This window comes from Mus pahari, chromosome 2 (genome assembly GCF_900095145.1).
Source record: "Mus pahari chromosome 2, PAHARI_EIJ_v1.1, whole genome shotgun sequence".
In the NCBI taxonomy this organism is placed as follows: domain Eukaryota; kingdom Metazoa; phylum Chordata; class Mammalia; order Rodentia; family Muridae; genus Mus; species Mus pahari.
Window position 1 is genome coordinate 8,665,493 of NC_034591.1, and position 23,310 is coordinate 8,688,802.

Sequence of the window (23,310 nt, forward strand, 5' to 3'; positions counted from 1 at the left end):
GGGTATAGGGAACTTTCGGGATAGCATTTGAAATATAAATAAAGAAAATAATAATAAATTAAAAAAAGTACGGGAAAATAGCCTTTTTAAAAAAATAAAGCACGGGGGGTATAGGGAACTTTTGGGATAACATTTGAAATGTAAATAAAGAAAATAATAAGAAAGAAAGAAAGAAAGAAAGAAAGAAAGAAAGAAAGAAAGAAAGAAAGAAAGAGAAAGAAAGAAAATAAAGCACATAAGAATCACTTGAACAAACAGGGTATATTAGTCAGTGGTCTCTTTAAAAAACAATTAAATGAATATATGTTAAAGGGGTATTGTTCTTTTTTTACTAGGTCAGCTTACAGAACAAGTCTGAGTAGTACACCATTGGCAGCTGTTGAAAGCTCGGTGACTGCTCACTGCAGTAGGCTGGATGCCTCTGCAGTGTCGTGATGGGGATGAAGGTGTGCAGGATGTCTGGAGAATCACTCTCTTCAGTCCTGTCTGCAAGACCTGGCCAACAACAGCAAAGGTAAGTATGCAAAAAACGAGTTTCTTCCATCTTTTATCTGGGTTAAACCTGTGTCGGAAGGAAGGTACGGAAGGAAGGTACTGTCCACATTTGGGGGTGTGTACTTTTACTTCAAATAATCTGATCAAGAAAATCCCTCATAAGAGTTCACAGCAACTTGCTTGATTTAATTGATTCCAAAGGCAGTCCACAGGGGACAACCAAGTTGAACCTTCAAGGTAGCTTCACTGTGTTCAACTGCATGTTTCCTAATAGCAAATCTTAACATCCACTGTAGTGCAAGCTTCCCTTTCCCTGGCAATAAAAACATATATACATACAGGATTATGCCGAGAAATGCACCACACAATGTTATATGTAAAAGATTACCTTGTATTTTGTAAGTTCTGCACTTGAAATCAACACTCGATTTTTGCTATTCTAACAATGGACAATGGATATGGAATTTACTGTGCTCAGTAACAGCATTCCCTAAAGATTATAGGATTTCAAATTTTGTATAAGATTGGTTATCTCAATTTCATCAAATAAATGTGAGTACTATGGGAGAGATGTCTTGAAGGTTAAGAGTTGTAGTAAAATAAATATTAGATAATTCCAATACAGGGTTTCTACCTGCCTTTAATTCTTTATGTTTCCGGATGAAATCACACACATAACCTTTATATTTAATATGCCATAGGCATCACAATAGCTGGGCAACTGCCTACCCTCCATGCGGTTAGAATTTACCTTCCTATCATTAACTCAATTTACAATTTACTGTGTTTCATCTGGGCTGCTCTTAGCTCCAATTGGCCAACCCACAAAGCCATGTTTTTTTATGATTCAGTTGACTCTCCTTTCTCCTCTCCTCCATGTTGTTCTTCTTCTATCACATGGTAGCCTCTCTCTCTCTCTCTCTCTCTCTCTCTCTCTCTCTCTCTCTCCCCTCCTTCCCTCCCTCTTTCTTTGTGATCTCATACCCAGGAAACCTAAACCACACCTATGTCTCTTCTCCCCAGCTATTGGCTGTTGGCACCTTTATTCACCATTCAGAATTAACTTGGGGGCAGGGTCCTGGGACCCACCGTTAGCATTACAATAGACAGTAAAAGACAAAACCTCAACAAAGAGCATTTGTTGCTCTTCCAAAAGAGCAGGTACATGGCTACTCACAGTCTTCTGTAACTCCAGTTCCAGGAGATCAGACATCCTCTGGGGACACTGTGTGAAGCTGTTGCTCATACATACATGCAGATGATCATACGTGAACATGAAATAAAAATAAATAACATTTTCTTTAAAAGTCTCTCAGTGGATAAGAGCACTTGCTGCTTTTACAGATAAATCCAGATCATTTCTCAGCACTGACACTGCAACCAAAGATCAGTTCCCAGGACAGACAGTGTAGCTCACAACTGCCTGTAACTATAATTCTAGGAAACTTGATTCCCTCTTCTTTTTTCTGAAGGCATCTGTACACATGTGATGCACAAATATATGTATATGCAAAGCATTGATAAACATAAATTAAAATAAATATTTTTTAAAGTGTATTTTAAAATGTCACACATGTCTGTCACATATCTGCAACTACATTTTTTTTAATCCATACTTACAGTAATCATTGTAAGGCCCTTATGCTAGTGCTCAGAAAACTTTTAAATAGAGTAATAATTTATAATTGAAAAATTATACATATGACACAATCAGTTGTTTCTAATCTATTATATAGCCATGTAGTATTATGCAATGTTGAAACCCTCTGTTACCTAAAAGGTAACATATTTTACTACCACATTTTATTCGTGTTTTTAATCAAATGTTCTCACCACGAGTATATTTTATAATTTAGCAACTTGTGATGACCAGGGACGTCAATCTAACAATTTAGACTGGTTAATTGTGCTTCATGCCAACCTAATCTTGAATGGCTGAGATGGTCACCATGTTATGGCTTTTACCACACCGAGGCCATAAAGCTTCCTACATACCCTATACATCTTGCCATAGAATTAATTCTACTTGTGAGGAGATATGCCATGCAACCTCTGCTGCTCTCATGAATGATTTAGAGAAAACTAGTGAACAACTTGGCTAAGTATGTAGCTGGACATATACGTAACAAAAATAGAAAGGGAAAAATAAAAAATAAAGCAGCATGTTATTGTACTGGACAATACAACTCTAGGTGTGTGGTATTGGGGTACTGGTTCGTAAAAAGGAAATGTTGAGATATCTCTAACGGGTGTTTCTAATGCATTACTATTCTAGTTGTGCTGGGTTTTGGTTTTGCTTGTGAGACTAGAGATCCAACAGACTTCTTTACGTTCTACTTGCTCTGAGGTAGAGTCTTCTCTCATTAATCTTGGGACTTAGTGCTAAGGAAATAAAAATATTGTTCTGATAAGTCAGCATAAGGTGGGAAGTATAAAAAGTACATACATTCATAGCATCTGTCTTTGTCAGTTATGTCGGTGTCTAATATAAAATGGTAGTGATGTCTCCATTCATCATAAGGCCATGTCTTGTACACAAATTTCTATTGACTATAAATAGACTCACTGAATCCTGAAGAACTCATAGTCTTAAAAAATTAGAGATGTGGCTTGCCATTGCCATACTCCACTTGCTCATTTTCTGGTTGGACCTAGAGAAGAGGGGCTTTTGTTTAAATATGAAGTTCAGGAAACAGGGGAAAATAACTTAGAAATTTGTCTGAACCCTAACCTTTAGGTGTTTCTCTGTGTTTATTCTTGGCAAAATGTAATGCTAGTTTAAAGATAAAAAGGCTTAAATGGGCTGTGAAAATATCCTTGAACTTCAAAGACCTCTTAAAGTGAATATTTTCACATTTTAAATAGAAATGAGTGAAACCATGTGGATCGGACTTTTTTAAGTTGTATATTCACGTAGAAATTAAGAAAATATACATAAAAAGTGAATTTCAGATTTTTATTAACTCTCCATTAGTTGTCAATAACACCAAAACATGTATTTATTGAGTCTAAAACTTGCATGTGTCTAAAACAGAAAAAAGTATCAAGGAAAAGATGACAGCTTACAAATTCATTTTACACTAGTACAATTCTCCAATTACTGGGACTAGAGAGATGGCTCAGCTGTTAAGACCTTTGATTGTTCTTTCAAAGGACTAGAGTTTGACTTCTAATACCCATGTGCCAGCAGATAATCATTTGTATCTCTAGTCCTAGAAGATTTAATACCATCCTCTGGAGTCCTCAGCTGGGCACAGTCCTATGTGTAGTACACAGACATACTTATAGGCAAAATGGTTATATACATAATCTAAAAAACAAAAATATTTCAAATCCTTAATGTTACCCTAAATTATTTGTTGATTTTCTGTCTGCTTATGAAAATATGTTAAAAGTTATGCTAAGTTAAGGCTAGTCTTTACTATCTAGAAGTTTACAGTAATTCACCAAAACAGATGGATGGGGTTTACCAATATTCCTTAAAACATAATGAAATAATAGACACCAAAATATTTACCTGCTTTATAATATACCAAATACTGCATCAATTATTTCAAGCCTGTGAGCATAGCTGAAGATGACCCACATCATTGAGTGAGGAGGAGAAAAGAAATGGGAGGAAGATTGTGAACTAGTTTTGGTCACATCTGGAAGTGAAATATGAACATCTGAAATTTAGTTTTCAAATGATGAGAAGATGGTGGTTTGGCAAGTTAGAGTTCTGCAGGGTGTTCCACATACCTGGTACTGTTAATCAAATCAATTCAGTGCACATTTTTGAGTCTTAGCTATTATAGTATGCCACTAGAAAATATAAACTAAGACTTAAGACACTAAGAACTCCTTTTTATAAGAGGCCTCTTATAAAGAAAGCATGGGATCTTTGAAAGGATCCAAAAAATGTGTTTTCTAGACTCAGTTCATTTTAGACACCTCAAGTGAAAAGACAACATAAAGAAAATGTCAAGAAGTTTTTAAAATGGCAAAATAATAGGTCCCATGTGTTCGATATAAGGTTAGTAGAGATACTCATACATAAATGAGACAATTTATGTTATCCTTGTTTTTAATTTTTTAATTTTAATTTTATTTTTTATTGGTTATTTTATTTATTTATATTTCAAATGTTTTTCCCCTTTCCAGTTTCTCCTTCCTGGTTCCCCTCCACAAACCCCTATCCCATCCCCATCCTTCCTGCTTCTACGAGGTTGTTTCACCAATGATATGTTGAATATGTGTATGTGTGTGTATATATATATATATATATATATATATGTGTGTGTGTGTGTGTGTGTATGTATGTATATGCATACATACACCCACAAATGTATATGTTTGTACAAGTTTGCATAGTAAATAATACTGTTAGATTTTACACACTGATGTCTGTCAATGCCTCTGCATTTTGAAAAATATTCTTGAAGATGAATTTGTGCTTCAGTGATTCAACATGCACAATCCAGCTCAAAAATCAGGGAATGGGAATATGGTAGCTTAGAGGTACCTGAAAAGCCCCTGCTTCTTAACAGAATTTTGTTTTGATTGAATGAGCATGGCCCAAAGGTGCATATATTTGAATGCCTGGTCCCCATTTGGAAAGGGTTAAGTGTATCACTGTTGGAAGAGGTGTGTAACTGGCAGCAGGGCTTTAGGGTTTAAATGGTTTCCACATCATTCCAAGTTAACTTTACCTGAGTTATGTTCTTGTTGTGTCTCAAAATGTGAACTTTTATCTACTGCATTAGCATAATACTTACTTGTTGGCTGTGGTGTTCCCTGCCATGATTGTCATGGACTCTAACCCTCGGAAACTATAAGCAAGTCTCCAGTTAACTCTTCCTTAGACAAGTAACCTTGATAATGATGTCTTCTAAAAAATAAAAACAAAGTAGCCAAGACAATATTGGAGTTTGGTTTTGTTTTTCTTTTTCCCCATTTGCTAGTAATCACAAAAAAAAAATGTTTACTGTTTTCCTCTGGTGTTGTCACCCTGGCTATTCCTGTTTCACTTGCTTTTAAATTTATTTTTCCTTCTTATTTGCTCATATTTGTTGTGTGAATTCCTCTTTACAGTGTGACAGTGGGGGTAGAACCAGCCCTTAGCGTTGGTTATGTGGATGTTTCACCACTGAGGTCAGCTAAGGAAAAATAGCACCTTAGTTCCACCCACAAACCCACAATCCTAAGGACCTTAGTTCTTTTATCTAAAAGCATAGAGGAAGCAACATTCCCCCAGCTAAGAACTCAGCTCCAAGTAGGCATGGGTGAGCATGTAGGGAGCTTAAGATGCAACCTTGAACTGAGAGGCCAAACCTACTCCATCTTGGGACTGGCCTCCATCTTCAGAGGAAGAAAAAACAAACAAACAAACAAAAAACAAAATAAAAAAAACAAACAAACAGCCTGAGTACTTAATCCACAGCTGAACCCAAGCTATACCAAAGTACCCTGACGGACTCCAGGGCTTGTCCTTGGCTGGAGTTACTCCTAGCATCAGTTAAACAAAGATGAGTCTGATTGTTTGAGATGTACTTGCAGACCTTTTGTGGTTGTATACAGTCTTGCTTCAGATCACCCCCTGTTGGCTTACAATAGTTATTCTATTAGATACTGACAATCTGGACACCTCACTTACTGACATTCCCTATAAAACCTTGTCCTGCAGAGGGTTTGCAGCTGCTACACTTTCCCTTCCTGTCCTGCTGTGTCACGGTTGGGTTGGAGAAGAACCCAAGCCTGAGCTTATGTGGCTACATGGGAAACTGCTTTGTGGTGTTCTTTTGGGGTTCATAAACACCTCCTGGCACAACAGTACAACAATTCCTTCTACAAACAGCACATCTAAAACTCACCACCCTGTTCTTTTTCTTTGTAGAAATGTAAAATGATTAATAAACCATAAACTTCACAACAAACATTTTATAAGTCTCTTAGCCATCTTAAGTTACTATAAAAAATGCTGTAGACTAAGTGGTTTAAGCAAAAGGTAGTCATTATTTACATTTCTTAATGGTATGGTCTCTAAGGTAAGGACACCAGCTGTTTGATGTTCTGATAATCTATAAGGTAAGGATACCAGCTAATTGGTGATTTTGTTACTCTATACGAATGCCAGTTATGTCTGGCATTGTGGCGCACGCCTTTAGTCCCAGCACTCGGGAGGCAGAGGCAGGCGGATTTCTGAGTTTGAGGCCAGCCTGGACTACAAAGTGAGTTCCAGGACAGCCAGGACTACACAGAGAAACCCAGTCTCGGAAAACAAAACAAAAACAAAAACAAAAACAACAAAAAAGAATGTCAGTTATTTAGGGTTCCGATGCTCTATAAGTTATGGACATTGTCTGCTTGAAGCTCACATGATTTTATATGGTAAGAACAACAGTTCTTTGGGATTCAGATTAGAACCTTTTCTTATTTTGAAACCTTCACATTATATACTTATATTGCTGAAAAAAATGTTATTTTTCTTACTTCTCTTGTCATGAGGACACTGCTATTATTTGTGTACAATGTCCCTTCATGGTCTAATTGCCTTCTTGTCTCTCCCTGCTTGCTTCCCCCCCAAAATACAATTGGCACGGGGTTTCAGCTTACTAACTTTAGAAGAACACGAACATTCTGTCCATATCAGAAAGAAAGGAAGGAAGGAAGGAAGGAAGGAAGGAAGGAAGGAAGGAAGGAAGGAAGGAAGGAAGGAAGGGAGGGAGGGAGGGAGGGAGAAATCTACTATAGAGGTATCCACTTATTTTGTGTGCAAATTTCACATGTATATTCTTTTTTTAAAGCCCTATGATGTTAACTTTTTGAATTAAATTTTAGAGATTATATGTACCTAAATTTCAGAATGGAAAAATTTAAGTTATACCTAAGGAGACAGCAGATATGAAAATATGAGACCTAAATAATCAAAACAAAAGTAGAGAAAGAAACAAAGTGGTTGAAATATGAGAAATAAGAATGAAATGTTTATAGATGAGCAATATAATACAATGTTTGAATCATGACTATTTCTTGTTGGGAAACAGAACAATTATCCATAAAAACACATCCATAGTGTCCTTCTTTATTGATATGTACAGATATCACAAACAGACATTTTGTAGAACTATTTTAAACACTCTCTGGGTATTTTAATGCACATTCCTTCCATGTTCCTGTGGGCTATGAGTCCATTCTATGGTAGTTTGTCTATCATTACTCCTAATGATATTGTAAATGTCTTTTTCCACCTCAAGGGAATGAGAATGACTTGACAATGAATGTTCCATGACTGCTAATGAGATTTTTCCTACTTTGCACTGAAACAGTGTTATTTGGGATAGTAAACCAACTCTCTCTAAATAATCTTCCCATTAGATTATAGCTATTAGCTCTGCTTTCCCCACCAAGACGAATATAGCATCTATGTGCATTAGGGCTAATGGTATGAAAGAGCAAAAAATAATTACCATCATCAGCCATATTGCCTATTTTTATACAAACATCATAATTAAATGTGCACACAACATTACTTAAAAATTTTTTAGTAACTACCTTTACTGAGCTATATAGGAAAAAAAAAGCTTCCATTCGGGTCATTGCATGAGCAAACTTAAGGACTCACTTAGAAAGATGTCCAGAAGCACCTAAGTAGTACCTCTTGCATTTTCCTGATGTTTCTAATTGGAGAAAATGAGTGATAATGGGCGAGGGGGCTGGCGAGACTGAAGGAACCATTTGTTCTCAGGGAAACAAAGCTTCACTCTGTTCAGGTGCTCTGCTTGTCCTGAGCACAGCAAGGCTCTGCTTGTGAAGCTGAATAAACAAACTGTGAGGGTGTAGCCCTTAAAGATGTCTGAGGGGAAAGAATACTGCAGAATGAGAAGACATTTGGTAAGACATCTATGGATAGCAGTAGCTGCTTCAAATTTGGACAATTTGGAGATTTTTATGGTGTTAAGATCAAAAATACAGTTACCCATATCTTAGCTGAAATATGCTCTTAAAAGTTGAGAATAATCTCGCATTAAGTCAAACAATATAGAAAATTAATATATACTTTTCTTAGTTGAAAGGAAGAGAGTAAAGTATAGGCAAGTATTCTTTATTTTAAGAAGAGTTGTTTTTTTTTTAATCATCCAAAAGAACATAAGTGTGAAAATAAATCTTATTGACTATAGTCACCATAATTTATAATGAACTTTAAGAATTATTTTTTCTTTAGTTGAAATCTGTATCCCTTTTTAAATATCTCCCCAACATCACATCATTCCCAAATGCCTTGATCTCACCATTTTTTCCAATTTTTATTAGGTATTTACTTCATTTACATTTTAAATGCTATCCCCAAAGTCCCCTACACCCTCCCCCACCCTGCTCCCCTACCCACCCACCCCCCCCTTCTTGGCCCTGGTGTTCCCCTGTACTGGGGCATGTAAAGTTTGCAAGACCAAGGGGCCTCTCTTCCCAATGATGGCTGACTAGGTCATCTTCTGCTACATGTGCAGCTAGAGACATGAGCTCTGGAGGTGCTGGGTTAGTTCATATTGTTGTTCCACCATTTTATGATTTTATTTTCTGCCTCTCAGCTCAGCTTTTTCACATGTCCCATGTTAGTGACATCACACAGCACTGGCTTTCATTCACTATCTTAGATTTATTATAGAGTCCTCAGTGTTCACCTAGTGTCATTATTAGAGAGTGCCCTTCTGCTATAAAAGCATGAGTGTGTTAACTAACTCACTTCAGTCATTCAACAGATAGACAAAAATTTTAGATTATCATATTTTACATGATAAATATAGTAAAGTACATATCTGGTAGTTAAAAGAATAAGAAACATTTAGAAAAGCTAAGTTTGACTTTTCTCCCTATGGAGATGGTAAAAGTGGTAAGTGTTTTCTTTTGTATACCAAGTGGACAGCTTCCAGAAGATGACATTATGTCAAAAAATGAAATGGGTCAATACCATTGCTCAGCAGGAAGCAAGAAGCAAATAGATTCATAGAGTAAAAATAGCTGTGAACAAGAGTAAACACATCCTGGCCATCCAAGCAGTGTCAGGCATGGACTCTGTCTCCTACCATGGGCCACAAGTTGAACCATTGCTATGTTGGCACTCCCACAAGTGCTGTTCGACCATTGCCCCAGAACATCTCGTAGGTAGAACAGGGTATAGGTTAAGAGTTTTGTGTCTTAGTTGATGTCCCAGACCCACTGCTAGGAGCCTTGCCTTGTTTTAGAAGATGGTTGGTTCAGGCTCTTTATCCTCCATTACTAGGAAACTTTTCTAGGGTAACTCTCATAGATTACAGGGAGATTCCACTATACTATGTTTTTACATTATTCCCCAAGTTTCCCCTAATACCAATTGGAGGAGTACTGGAGAGTCTCCCAATACTCTCTCCCTCCATCTCACACCCATCGGCCCTGGCTGCCTGATCTCTCCTGTTTCCATCCCCATCCCTTCCCAGTCCATTCACAAAATCTATTCTATTTCCCCTTCCCAGGGAGATCCTGGCATCACCCCTTTGAGCCTTCAGTGATACTTAGCTTCTTTGGGGCTATTGATTGTAGCATGGTTGTCCATCAATTGAAGGCTACTGTTTACTTACAAGTGCATACATACAATATTTATCTTTCCAGGCATGTATTACCTCACTTAGGATGTTTTTTTTTCTATTTCCAACAATTTGCCTGTAAAGCCCAGAGAACTCAGATAGAACAAAATGGTACTGAGAAAAAAATTAAGTCAATGACATAATTCTTAATGATATTCTATTATACTCATAGATCAGTGCCTAACCCAATAGTCATCAGAAAGATGTCATCCAGCAATCAATGGGAGGAGATGCAGAGACCTAAAGCCAACAGTAGGCAGAACCAGGGAAACCAAGCAGAAGACAGGGAGGAAGGATTGTAGGAGCCAGTCAAGAATACCATGGGAACATGGTCCACAGAATAAACTAACCAGAGATCATAGGCACTCACAGAAACTGAAGTGACAAGCAAGGATCCCTTATGAGTTAAGTTCTCTGAATAGACCTATGTTTGTGTAGATTGGTGTTCTTGTGAAACTCCCAACAGTGGAAGTTCAGTTCTGACTCTTTTGCCTGTACTTGGGACCCTGGATTGCCACATGCAGCCATTATATGAATGTTTGTAACCAATCTTTTTATATCTTGTTATATCATGTTTGGTCACTATCCTTGGGAAGACTGATTTTTTTTTTTAATGGAGAAGAGGAGGAATTGATCTGGGGCACAGAGGATGTGGGGTTGGGGTTGGGAGAAGTAGAGAGAGAGGAAACTATGATCAGGAAATAATACATGAGAAGAATAAAGGTTTTTTTTTTTAAGTAAACATATTTATCTGGGTGGTAATAGCTTGAGTCAGCACACAGGAGGCAATTGCAGGTGGATCTCAGTGATTTCAAGGCCAGCCTGGTCTACAGAGTGAGTTGCATGACAGCCAGGGCTACAGAGAAAAACTATGTCTTTAAAACAAAACAGCAACAAACAGAGTAAACACATCCTTTCTACAATACTATCTAACTCTTTGAATACAATACTTGGAGACTCTTCTAAATATAACTGTAATAATGTCCAAAGGGCAGAACAAAGGAAAGTCCAGGAGAAGTAAGCGATTAAAGCTGATCAAAGCTCATCTAAAGAACCTGAAGCACATAGTCAACACACAAACCACATCCCTAAAAAGTCCTAGAAACTGCATTGAGCAGTGATGATGTGTTTGGGTTTGTATACATGTGTATGTGTGCAGGTATTTCTGAAAATCTCTATTGCTAATCAGTGCTATCAACAGGTACAACCGATATATACAAAAGCATATATATATATATATATATATATATATATATATATATCACTGGATTTATTAAAACCACTGGATTTATTACACAGCCATATTTTGTTTTAAAGGATAGTAAAAGCAATAATAATAATAATAATAATAATAATAATAATAATAATAATAATGGAGGTAAAAGGGAGGAAATTGGTAGAGGAGACTTTAGGTTAAACATTTGGAGAGAAGTGGGGAATTAGAATAGGACAGGTATCACTTGCTTTTGGCTACAGAAGTTATAGTGAGTGGAATCTACTCAAGACAGTTTTAAGTGCTACCCATAGTATTACATGCTATGGGAGAGCTACCATCACAGTAGTCCCAGGAACCATTCAGAAAAATCTACAATATTCTGAAGGTTATGTTTTATTGGGTTCTTTTGTTGTTTTTTTTCCCCATAAGATATAGTCTGGGGCTGATCATAGAATCTCATCCATACTGCCTTCTTTCTCTTCCCCTCATGTCTTTAATCCATAATTACCCCATTAATCCATTGTCATCCCCTTAAGAACACATGCATTGTGAGTTTCTCTAAGACAGAAATCAACCATGTTCACAATACACTGTATATACTTCTGTTCCTCTTGAGAATACAATACATATTTCACACAAATTTAAAAATGCAAGTATAGAGAAAAGAAGACAAATATTGACAATCAGAAGTTTCACATACCCCCAACCCCATATCTTTGGAAGTGCAGACAACTGTACTACAATGACTTATATACCAGAACCAAGAGGGAAATATTTTGAATTAATAACAAAAATTTAAAGTTAACAGCAAATTCATTGAGCTTCCAAATTCTATGTTAAGAAGCCATACAATTTTAAGAAAGAAGATCCTAAAAATGTACAAAGTTTTATAATTTCTTGTTGTTTCTGTTCCAAATTGAATTCAGTCTACATTTTGCAAGGTTAAGAAAAACTAATTTCAAACTGCATTGCATTGTGATCAGCATAAAAACTAATTTCTATAAAAAGTAATTTTACCATAGATGTAATGGAAAAATAAAGAAATCAACAAGTCTTTGTTTCTCCCTGAATTTAAGAATTCTCTGTGTAGGTTTTGGATTATATTTGGGAAAATTTCTTAATCTTACAAGTATAGTAATATTTTAACTGAAAATAAGCAGTTTTAGCATAGAATATAGTTAGAGAAGTCATTTGTGACTTATAAAATTGATAATTCATTCAACAATACAGAATTGGTTCAGTCATTGCTAATAGAAATACTTCAAGTAATCTTTAGAAACTATTGATGTCTGTATTACATACAAATATCACTATTATCTACCAGTTGTTCATGAGACTTTCTTTGGAAAAATAAAATAAAATTGTTGCAATCACTCTAGAATGTAGGCTTGAGAACCTAGACATGCAAAGTAAATATATGAGCCTTATGAACCATCAGGAATTTAACAGAGATCATATACAATCACAGATGGACAGATTGCTTTTATAAGTCAATTGCTAGCCACTGCTGAGTTTGAGAGCCCAGTAATATGAAACTGTTTTTTTTGAGTGATTGATGTTTTGTGGTTACCAAATCACAAAGCAGTACTGACATATGAAATAGATAAAAATCAGCCGAGATATAATGAGACCGCCGTCGGTATTATCACTGTTCACTGGGAAGCTACTTTCTGCAGTTGCATGTGAATTCCGCATATTATATTCACATTTGTTATGCACAAAAATTGAACCTGATGGTGAGATTAAAACCATATGTATCTACATCATACAAATAAGACCACTAGTGCCAACACCAGGAAAAAAAATGCACCTCATAAGAAAATATAAATAGTCCTTCTGTTTTTCCTGGTCATTCTGTTCCCCAACATTCTAGTTTATCTGTGAAAAATAGGAAAAATCACTTGAAGTTGCCCTCTATGATCGATTTGTCCCATTTGCTGGTAGTACAGACTTAATTATCAGTTAAAAATGCATGGAGCTGCAAACAATTGACTAGTATCTGTAGCTCAAAAGACAGATATACCATCTTCATGTAATATAGAAACCCAATATACAGGTATTTGAGTTTTTACTATATATTTCAACATGGTTCCTATAGTCATAAGCTTTCTTTGTGTTAGGAAAACAACAACAAAAACAAATCCTAAAACCTTATCAAATCCTAATATTTGTGCAGATTTGCACGCACATGAGCAACAAAATGAAAAACTCAAGTAGCTGGTATTTCTGTTACAGTTGGGGGAAAAAATAGTAGATACTGATTAATCTACAGGACTGAAGAAATAGCTCTGTGTATGGTCAAATATGTACTGAAGGCCTTTCCCAAACTGTGTGTTGTCAATTTTGGGTTCTCTTTATTTGGAAGACAAGGTACATCAACAGGACATGGCTTAAGGTTTCAAAAGACTCCTACCGGGAATGGAGAGATTCTGAGCACTGCTCTTCCAGAGGTCCTGTGTTTAATTCCCAGCAAGCATATGGTGGTTCACAACGATCTGTAATGGTATCTGATGCCTTCTTCTAGTGTGTCTGAAGACAGTGACAGTGTACTCACGTACATAAAATAAACCTAAAAAGGAAGGGGAAGAAAGACTCCTACCATTTCCAGTGGGATCTCAGCTTCCTTTTTGTGGAATGAATTGTAAGTTATTGTAAGTTGCTGCTCGAGCACTATGCCTGCTTGCCATCCTCTATGCCCCCTGCCAGGATGAGAATGGATTTCTATAGACCTTAAACTGTAAGTCCCAAACTTTCCATCTATGAGTTGTGTTGTTTCTGATGTTTCATCAGAGTGATAGGAGAGGAAGTAAGACAGAGTTGATAATAAGGCATGCTGAAGAGAAATTTTAATCTAGCCATGACGTTGCATTAATAAAATCCAAAGATCTTCTAGGCCTGTGTCATCTGGCTGGAAGGCATACATGTCCTCAGCACACGACTTTAATCCCTCTGGCTGCTACCTGTAGTCACACCTTTAATCCCAAACAATAATGTCTAATTGAGGAGCAGACAAAGTGACAAATCAGAAAGATTTGACAAATCAATCAGAGATAGCATACATCCAACTCTCAGAAGAAAAGCTCTTTAAGAGTTGCACATGGAGACAGAGTTCAGTTCATCAGTGAGGTAAGAGTCTGTGAGTGCAGTGCAGTAGAGTTGAGTTTTCTCATGAGTTCACACAGCTCAGTGCATACCAACAAAGCCAGCTGAAGCCAGAGAATAAGAAGGAGCCATTAGATTAGGACAAATTGCCAGAGTTAGTTTGAGGCCAAGCACAGCAATTCAATGAAAAGCCCAGAGAAGTCAGATTGAATCGGTTAGGCAGTTTGGAGTGGACTTTGAGCCAGAAGAACTGAGTAGAACCAACCACCCAGAGTTTGGAAAGAACTAGAAAGGGTGATCTTATTTAGAAGTAATCCTCCAAGATGACAGTTGCATCAGGTGAGTAAAAGTTACTTTCTCAATGTTGGCTACTGCTGTGACAAGCATGACCATGCTGATTTTTACAGAAATGTAGAAGACTTTGGGTTGTTGGACTAGAAAAGTGTTTGAGCACTATAAATGGGACTTAATTAACCACTCCAGTAAAAGCTTCGAAGACAGTCATTCTGAGAACAGTGTGTAGAAATTTTGGAGGCCTAGCCCAAGTGGTTTCAGAAAGGAATGATATTAGCACCTGTACTGGAGCTTGTTCTTGTGATATTCTGGAAAAAAAAAAAAATGTGTTTTTCCCCCTTTGTTCTAAAATTCTGCCTGAGGCTAAACTGAAGAATAATGGGATACTTTCCTTGGTAGAGAAGAGTTCAAGACAGACTAATATTGACTCTGTCACTCTTAGGCATGTCAACAATGAAAACAAACAAGTGGGGCATAAAGAAATACACAATGTATAGTTCAAAGAGAAAAAGAATACCATAGCCATGGTTTGTGTTGAAAGAGCTTTGCAGGGTCAAGGGCTGCACTGTGGTGATGAGAAGGTCAAGTGCTCTCAGGGCAAGACCCCACCCAGCTAAGCTTCAAGGTTATGACAAGAAAATGCCCAAGGAATCCCCTGTTCCTAGAAAGACACAAAAACAAAGGCCTCTAAAACAGTGATTCAAGGGCATCAGGATTCCTCCCAAGTGCCCAGCTGAATCTGGCAGATTTTACACATGATTCTGCCTTTAGAGTCACAAAGGACATGTAAGTGCATGGGTTTTGAACTCATGTTCAATGGTTAAAGAGAACCATTGATAACTGACAATGTGGCAAGGAAGTCCCCATATGAAGGTCCTGAGTGGGCAAGGGGATCTGAGAGTCCATTGCTTGAAGCTATGAGTAAATCCTGAGTTGTACTGGAACTTCCAATGGTGCCAGACCCAAGGGATATTTGCCAAGGAGAGCTGCATACAGGGCATAGAACAAGAGTAAGTGGAGGCAGCTAAGTCCTTTGTCATTGGACATGGAACTAAAGAATTCAGTGTTTCAGTCTTGTTGTGGCTCAGCCTTTCCTCACTCTGTCCTGGTTCCTCCCATTTGTCATGGTAATGTATAGTCTGTGTATCTGTACGCTGGAAGTATGAGATTTGTTTTGTTTTTTTATTTTATTTTCCAGGGTTTGCAGTTCAGAAGAGAGTTTGGCCTTCAGTGTCTAGACTGAAAGAGTATGGGAGTTTTGAATTTGGACTACCTGCAGTTTGTGTTATGATGTAGCCTCAAGCCTATGGATGCCAGGGAGTGGAATATAGTGGTTTAAGTGAGAATGACCCCACACTCCTATGTTTGAATCCCCAGTTTATGAAACTGTTTAGAAAGGTTAGAAGGTATGACATTGTTAGAAAAACAGTGTCACTGGGAACCAGCTTGAGGTTTCAAAATAGTCCTGCCATTTTCATTGTGCTCAGCTTACTGTTTGTGGGCTGAACTATGAGCTGCTGCTCCAGCTGAAATGATAGTGATGGACTCCTATCCCTCTAAATCTTTAAATCTCAGATAAACTCTTCCTTCTGAGTTACCTTGGTCATAGTGTTTAATCATGGCAGTATAAAAGTAACCAAGGCAACAAACATACACACACACAAACACACACACACACTCACATACACACACACACACACACACACACACACACACAGGTGTGTACTGTACTTTTGTTTACAAAATCTTATGGTTGGCTTCAATTGAATTTGGGACCCTGACCTCTTTTCACAGCTCTGTGGTTGTATGTCCAGTATTCCATATTGATTTTTTTTTTTACTTCCACAAAGATTGACATTCATGATTTGACATTTATTCTTTTCCTTTTATCATGTTGCTTTACATACACTCATTTGTTCTTCATTAACCTTGTAAGCTTTACCCCCTGGAGAATTCTTTCTGCCCCATGGTTCTTCATTGAGCAGTAGTCTAATAATCCCCTGCTTATTGAGTTCCAGCTATCCCATAGTTTCATAATAACACTGGTAAGTGGTTTTCTATTTTTTCTAAAGATGAAAAACTGAAAATTCTACATCATTGGGTTTAATTTTAAATGTATATCATTATACATTTCAAAAAAAGAATTCACAAAATTCACAATAATCTCTCCTAATATCTGTAGAACAGATGTGCATATTGTTAGTCAACTTCTCTCCTCACTCAGCTACAGTGTGAATAAGCCACAAGGACACACCATTGCCCTAAAGTCATGCCCCTATATTCTCCAAGACGGACTGACATCCTCAGAAAATGTAGGACAAAACAAATATTTCCTTTATTAAAAATGAAAAAATTCTTTTAAAAAGTAAGTCATTGCTCTATCCCATTTCTCTCTGCCTAAATGTCAGCCTTGCATTACAATACAAGCTTGTAGCTCCTAGTAGTTTTGCTGCATATGAGTAGAACAGAATTTGTGTGTGTATGTGTGTCTTAGTTTAGAAATGAAAGTTTATATAAATTAAGTTTAGTTTTGTAATCTTTAATTATAATTTAATCTCTTCTAATCTCTTTCTCTCTTTCTCTTTCTCTGGGTTTGCTATAAATCACTTTACTGCAGAAGGTCCCTGTTATTGAAGTTTATGTAATTTCATGCTTACACTAGAAATACAATTTTTGTCTATATTCCCAGTCAGCACAGCTGATAATTGCTCTAATAATTAAAGTAATATGATTTTTCCCCCAAGGATGTGGTGCAAAATACTCTCAGATCATAAAATACCTAAATTTTTAGGTCACGAGAGAATCAAAGAATCAAAGACTCTATCACATTAGTCTTAATCAAAAATTATTCAAAGCATAATTTTCTAGTTAACAGAAATGCAAATAGGATAATATGTTTTGAAGGAAGACAGAATTATCAAGACAATGCACAGAGATAGATGGAGCATATAAAATAATAAATTAGTCTAACTGGGTAAGATATAAAGAATGGTTTCTCTCCAGATTTTTTCAAAAATAATTTTTTTAACTAATTATTTAATTTATTCACAATCTAGCCATTATCCTCCTCCAGTGTTTCCCCCACAGTTCCTCATCCTATTTTCCCTCCCCCTTGCCTCTGAGAGGGTGCTCCCTTCCCCAGTATCTTCCTTTCCTGCAGCCTAAAGTCTCTTGAGGGTTAGGTGCATTTTCTCCCATTGAGTCCAGACCAGGCAGTCTGTGGCTGTATTATGTGCCAGGGAACTCTGACCAGCCCTTGTATGCCACCTGGTTGGTGATTCAATGTTTCGGGTCTCCCTGGGGTACAGGTTAGTTGAGACTGCTGCTCTTCCTATAGGGTTGCCTGCCCCTTCAGCTCCTTCAATCCTTCCCCTAATTCCTCCATAAAAGTCCCTGACTGGTTGGGTGTAAGTATCTGCATCTGTCTTAATCAGCTGCTGGTAGGACCTCTCAGAGGACAGCCATGTTAGGCTCCTGTCTATAAGCACACCACAGCATCAGTAATAATGTCAGGCCTTGGTGCATAAAGACATAAAGAATGTTTTCACTATAGATTTTTATGCTAAAATGAAGCCCATAATAATTTTGATGAACATTAAATGCTCTATAATATTTTATATCATAGAATATGGAGGTGATCAAACAAATAGCTATTTTAATTATGTAGTTTGTACCTTCAAATCAATCAGTTCCTCCATGTCTCTGTCCTTAGGGGCCTCACATAAGCCAAAATAATTTCTGTCCTAGAAAATAACACAGCTTCCACCGTGACTCTCTGCTTATCATTAGCTCTTCTGTATTTTGCAACAAAACTACCATTTTGATTTTTCATAGATTTCTTTTTATTTTTAGGGAAGGGAAGGTTTATTTTGTCTTCCAGTTTCAGAGGATCTCAATCCATCCTGGCTTGGGCTGTGTGTGGCTTAGGAGTATCTTTGTAACTTATTCACACTGTAGCTGACTGACTGATGAGTTTGGCTGTTAATATGTGTATTGGTTCTATTTCTTAGATTGTTAATATTTATCCATGAAAAAAGGACAAAACCCTTCTCACTCAGAATGAAAATGAAATAAAAGCAATCTACAATATCTATTTTACTCACCAAGAAAAATAGAAGTTGAAATAAAGGCAAACTTTGAGATAGAGTAGCATAAAACAAAGGAATTAAAAGTTACTCGTGGGACCGGTCAGTAAAGGCACACGTGTTACCTAACCACCTAGTTTAAAACCAGACCAATATAGTAGAAGCAGAAAAGCACATGCACACACACACACGCATGCACATACACATATGCACATGGCATGAGCACTAAGTAAATTTTTTATTCAGGGGTGGACAAAAGACCTGAGGACACAGTGGACCTTCTGCTTCAACCAGTGTCCCAGAAGAAAGAGTCCCTTCTGAAAAATGTCATAAAAGCCTTTCAAACTAAATGTCCTTCCTTTCTACTTCCTCTAAGACTCTCTATCCTCCTGACTTCCTCACACTCCCTGTGTTTTGTTCCTTGCTCTGTCTCTTGACATATGGTTGACTCTATTTAATCTTCTTTACAATAAACAGAAAGCTCTAAGAGTTGTAGTGATCCCCATCAAAATTCCAACCCAATTCTTCACAGAGTTAGAAAGGGAAATTTGCAAGTTCATCTGAAATAATAAAAAACCTAGGATAGCAAAAACCATTCTCAACAATAAAAGAACCTCTGGTGGAATCACCATGCCTGACCTTAAGCTGTACTACAGAGCAATTGTGATAAAAACTGCATGGTACTGGTACAGCAACAGACAAGTAGATCAATGGACTACAATTTAAGATCCAGAAATGAATTGACACACCTCTGGTCACTTGATTTTTGACAAGGNGGCTAGAACCATCCAGTGGAAAAAAGACAGCATTTTCAACAAATGGTGCTGGCACAACTGGCAGCTATCATGTAGAAGAATGAGAATGGATCCATTCTTATCTCCTTGTACAAAGCTCAAGTCTAAGTGGATCAAAGATCTCCACATAAAACCAGAGACACTGAAATTGATACAGGAGAAAGTGGGGGAAAACCTCGAAGGTATGGGCACAGGGAAAAATTTCCTCAACAGAACACCTAAATTGCAAAGCTTCTGTAAGGCAAAAGACACTGTCAACAAGACAAAAAGGCCACCAACAGATTGGGAAAGGATTTTTACCAATCCTAATTCTGATAGAGGACTAATATCCAATATATACAAAGAGCTCAAGAAGCTGAACTCCAGAAACTCAAAAAAAAAAAAAAAAACATTAAAAAATGGGGTACAGAGCTAAATAAAGAATTCTCAACTGAGGAATTTCAAATCTGCTTGTGGACGTTGTACATCGTGGTGCGCACTAGGCTCCGCACCACGATGTACAACGTCCCCTCTTGTGAGGCTATGCCAGTGCCTGGCAAACACAGAAGTGGATGCTCACAGTCAGCTATTGGATGGAACACAGGGCCCCCAATGGAGGAGCTAGAGAAAGTACCCAAGTAGTTTTAAGGGGTTGCAACCCTGTAGGTGGAACAACAATATGAACTAACCAGTACCCCCTGAGCTTGTGTCTCTAGCTGCATATGTAGCAGAAAATGGCCTAATCAGCCATCACTGGGAATAGAGGCCCCTTGGTCTTGCAAACTTTACATGACCCATCACAAGGGAAGGCCTGGGCCAAGTAGTAGGAGTGGGTGGGTAGGGCAGCAGAGGTGGGAGGGAGGGGTAAACGATGCTGCTTGTGGACGTTGTACATCGTGGTGCGGAGCCTAGTGCGCACCACGATGTACAACGTCCACAAGCAGCATCATCAGTCACCAAACCTAGATACTAATGCACATGCCAGCAAGATTCTGCTGAAGGGACCCTGATATTGAGGCCTCTTGTGAGGCTATGCCAGTGCCTGGCAAACACAGAAGTGGATGCTCACAGTCAGCTATTGGATGGAACACAGGGCCCCCAATGGAGGAGCTAGAGAAAGTACCCAAGTAGTTTTAAGGNGTTGCAACCCTGTAGGTGGAACAACAATATGAACTAACCAGTACCCCCTGAGCTTGTGTCTCTAGCTGCATATGTAGCAGAAAATGGCCTAATCAGCCATCACTGGGAATAGAGGCCCCTTGGTCTTGCAAACTTTACATGACCCATCACAAGGGAAGGCCTGGGCCAAGTAGTAGGAGTGGGTGGGTAGGGCAGCAGGGGCTTGGGGCGGGCGGTATAGGGAACTTTTGGGATAGTATTTGTAATGTAAATAAAGAAAAAAAAAGAGTTGTAGTGTGTGGTAGGACTGAGCCACACCACAACTAGAAACAGATTTTTCCAGCACACAATCTATTAATGTGACCAAGTATATTTCAACACTCTTGGATTAAAATTGTGTGCTACGACCAAGCCATACCACAACCAGAGACAGGATTTTCCAGTATACAATCTCAGAGTTCAAAGTGGGATAAAATATCCTGCAACAAATAATATTGAAACATATAAAGAAGCCATAGTCACAGTTCACCAAACCTTTTCTATTCTGAATGAGAATAATTCAGATAGTAGTTAAACTTTACTTATGTCAGCTTTGTGAAAAATAAATTAATCAGAGCGTAACAATGTCTTGTAATAACCAAATTTAGGTGGATTAGAAACTCATTTTGTGATGAGAAAATCAGAAAATCTTAACTAAAAAAATTTAGGATAAAACTCAAAAATCTTAGGGTAAAATGGAGTTTATAAAAACAGAAAGAGAATTATACATGAAAATCTGGCAAGTTATACTTCACTTCTACTACTCATCAAATACCTTTCGACAGAAATAAGACACGCCAGGAACTAAGAAATACATAACAGCCCAGAAAGACCTCAAATCAGTCCCCAGTGAAGCACCTGAGACTTACGAGCAGGCAGAATACTGTGGTGGGGAGAGTAGGGGTACCTCTACACATTCTGCTCAAATTTTCATTGAACCTAAAGGTGCTCTAAAGCGTCAGCTCTAGTTTTCAAATATGAAAGGGCATTTCTTTTTGCCTCAGAGTGAAATGTAAACCTTCACACAAAAACATTTCTAAGTAATTTTCACAGATAATCACCACCATTTCCACTTCTAACAGCAAATCAGCAAACCCTAAAATCTCTGATGAAAGCGGTTCTGAGCGTGCTCATAGATCACTGGAGCTCTTTCTGTGGCTGGTAGGAGTAGGAAACTGTACAAGACTTTAAAGGCCAACATGCAATTGCCTTTGAGGAATGAATATGTAGAATTTGTTGTAATCACAAAAGCAGTAGATTGTTCATACATTTCCTTGGATAAATTGTGAGTTATAATTATCATATCCAGCAGATATTACTAAAATCAGTAAATGAAAATAAATGAATTCTTGCCTGGTTATAGGAGATAGCCATTTCAGGCTCTATATCTTTCATTTCTAGGAGTCTTGGCTAGGGTCATCTTATAGATTCCTTGGAGTTTATATTTCTCTCAGATTGTAGCTCATCCCAGAGAGCTCATTCCAGTTGTCTCTCCCAGTACCATCCTCCTCCTTTCTACCCCGAATCCCTCCTTTCTGTGTCTACCCACTCCCAACCCAGTCCCATGTCTCCATCCACCCCTGGCAACCAAAAATCATACATGGAACAGACTTAGGACCCTCTGCACATATGTAACAGATGTGCACTTGGGAATTCATATGGTACTCCACACAGCGAGAACAGGGGCTGTCTCTGACTCTGTTACCTGCCTTTGATTCCTTTTCCCTTAATGAGACGGCCTCTTCTAGCCTCCTAGACAAGATGCACCTAGTCTTAAGGAAACTTGATATGCCAAGACTGGCTAATATCTATGGGAGGCCTCTCCTTTTCTGGGGAAAGAAAAGAAGGAGAGGTGAAAGGCATGGATAAGAAGGAGGGACTGGGCGGGGAGGAGGAAAAGGAAGCTGCAATCAAGATGTTCAAAAATTGATAAATTATAAGAGATTGTATGGTATTTTATTCAATGAACCCAAAGAAAATAAAATTAACAACACATGGATCATTTCTACACACATGTCCTGATAAAAAACATTTAGCCAAGTGAAAAATTAAAGGGGCTGGAGAAAGGAAATGATAGCCTCTGAGTCCAAAGCTGAGAAAACAGATGGTATGTGGAAGCCCATGAGGATAGATGCCAGAGGGATGGGGGTTAGTATCATTCTAGCTGTAAAACTGGGTGGTGTGTGTTGTACTATTCTGTCTCCTATGTCTGAATGTTCTGTGTTTTTTGAAGGTAACTGGACTTGATTCAAAGCTGAACTGAATTGATTTCCATCAAATTATTTGCAATAATATTTTTACAGAACCAGTAGAGAGAGAAAAAATAAATTTTCTTTGAAAAATAGATATAAACAATGATCCCATGTTTGCTTTAAACTATAGGAAATGTTTTCTAGTCCACAAAGGGGGTAGGTGCCTCTCCACGGCAGACCGTCTATCACTTGTTAAAAATTCCCTTTCAAAGGATGGGATTCTGGCAGTCTAGAGAAATAATCTTAAAAGCTCACAGGGATTGTGAGTTACAAAAGTACATTAATATTTTCTTTATGAATTTCAGAAATATAAAGAAAGCAGCTACAAAGGAGGAG